At 31.8% G+C, this 2,560-nt stretch overlaps 1 pseudogene; it reads left to right on the top strand.

Moving 5' to 3' along the window:
- The first annotated feature begins 1,377 nt into the window (after positions 1–1,377).
- The window catches only part of LOC110030623, a 3,511-nt pseudogene continuing 2,328 nt past the window's right edge, over positions 1,378–2,560 (top strand).

A 2,560-nucleotide genomic window follows, 5' to 3' on the forward strand; every position in this document is an offset into this window, starting at 1 on the left:
GAATCTCTTTCTGTGGTGGAATGTGCTTTAGGTAGAGAGAAATAAGAGCATTGGAAGGTGATAAAATGTGAAACTTTTTCTTTTCTTTTGTTTGATAGTGAGAAAATATTAGGTGTGTTTATTGTATGCCCTTAATATTTTCACACGGTGGGTAGACAAAATCGCTACGAAAGGAAGAAAAATAATGTATCAGCATAAGCAAATTGGTTCACCTTGTAGCCTTGTAGTTAATAGTGTGACCTTCATTTTCAAGTCACATATTTTAGTATAAATATGTGTTTGATTAATTATTTTGACTAGAAATTTTTAAAAAATTTTAGTTTACAGTAAATATCATATTAAATGGAGATCTATTACATCTAGCTAATTATGTTGAACATATTTTTTCTTGCTAATCATGATGAACATGAGCAAAATTCCTCCACCAATTAAATGTGATAAGCTCATTATTAAATAGAAGCCACAAAAGAATAAAAATTTATTCTTCATTGAGTTAAAGTCCTTGAAAGATTTACTTTTATTAAATAGAAGTTGCAAGAGAATAAAAATATAGTCATCTTTGAGTTAAAGTCCTCCAAAATTAATTAGCTAGCATAATCATGTTTGAAGATCAGTCATAGTCCTCAAGGCTGTCAAGGGTATTTGCTCAAGTCACTCAGTGAATTTGGTCAAATGACTTCATCCAAACCTCAAGGTTATTTTTTCAATTTGAAAAAAAATAAAATTGTTCGAACTATTAGCCAGTCACCATAACAAAATAAAGTCATCATAAATCTTTATTAAAGTTAACTTTACTTAAAACACGCTAAGTGCCCATTATATTTTAGTAATAGCCAAGGATTTTCATTTTATAATAGGCACCTAATATGTTTTAATATGTAACTTGCATTGTTGCTTACTTATAATATTTTTTTTAGTTGGGTATACAAGTGATGGAAAGATGACTCCTCACTCCTTATTTTATAAATGTTTCTTCTATTAAGTTTTCACCACTTTGAGAAATTGTCTTGGTGTTGAGATCATCCATGAGAAAGTTATAAATAAGGTCTTTTAAATTACCTAAATTTTCAATACGAATTTAGGGTTTTGGAGAAGTCGTTGGAAATTTTCCACTGAGGGGAAGAGTCTGTTTGGCGCAGCTGCAGCTATTTGAAGAAGCAGCTGTGAAACTGCTGAAGAAGTTGTTCAAAAAACAGTGGTGACTATTATAAATTTTTTGTTTTCTTAAAGCCAGTCTGCAACTTTATAGCAGCCACCATATGTAGTCACGTCTGATGGGAAAACACAGCTTTTAGCTGCAGCTTTTTGAGAAAGCTGATAGAACACAAGTTTTTCAAACACGAAAAATTACATTGCGGCACCGCACCGCCCCCCGAAATGCACCGGATGTCTCATGGCCAACTTAAACTCCTTGGTATTTTTTGACATGTTTTTGTGCTCTTTGGGATTGATATGTTTATTAGGGAATTTAAACAACTCAACTAAGATACTCAGTAATTGCTAGTTGAATGCAAATCTAAAAGTTATCTTTACCTAAATTTTCACATCAAAGATTTTTTAATGCAATCTTATATTAAAATTATTTAAAGAATAACTTATTTGTTTTGCATTTTAAAAAAGTACTTAAGAATATCAAATCGTTATTGGGTGCTGATTGGCTCCGTAAGCTCGCACATATGTTAATACATGTATTGCTCTCGAAACGGGTGGCAATAATTTTCATTGTGCATGAAACTTTTTGCAGCACTTAATTGCTATTAACTTATAAATGTCTTAATATTTAGCCATTTTACATTATACTTTAACGTAAATGTTTGCTATTAGTTTTGTATTTATCTGTAATTAGAATCATGCAATTTCATACCATTTAAATAAATTAGAAAGGCCATCTTAATAAAAAGAATTATTCAAATTTTTTTCCTGTGGTGATGGGTTAGCATGCAGGATTATTTCACGAAGAAAAATGGAGACTCCAGCGATAACTTTTCCAAACTGGTATGGCCGATCATATTACACCGCTTATGCATTCAATACCCTACTCGTTGAATGCAATGTTTGTCAAAAATCATTCATTTACTATCTTTCTTCAGCTTCATTAAAATAATTCTCGCCAAATTATTATGATTGGCTCCCCGAAAAATATTGCATCAGGACTATGAACGTATATCTGCGTTCGCAGTCCAATCCAGGGTTGCCACGTGGAATGCGAGACCCAATGAGGAAACCAACAAAAAAAATATGAGGCATAGTGACAGCGACTTTATATATGTAAGAATTTATGAACCCAGATTTATATATTTATAATGATTTTGTAAAGTCACAATTTCAAACGCAAGTATACGTATCGCTCAAGTAATACATGGCTCTAGTGGAGTCCCGTTTATCGATCCCACAGGGAAGCGAGGTAAGAGGTCCTTAGTCAAATTCTAATCTACTACAATTAGTCCTTAGTTTGGAATGTCGACTAAAATGATGTTTTATCTAGCAACTACTCCTAAATGCAAGTGTTAAATGTAAAGATAATAACTATAACTAAATGCAAATATTAATTCTAAAGATA

This window comes from Phalaenopsis equestris, unplaced genomic scaffold (assembly GCF_001263595.1).
Source record: "Phalaenopsis equestris unplaced genomic scaffold, ASM126359v1 Scaffold000744, whole genome shotgun sequence".
NCBI lineage: Eukaryota > Viridiplantae > Streptophyta > Magnoliopsida > Asparagales > Orchidaceae > Phalaenopsis > Phalaenopsis equestris.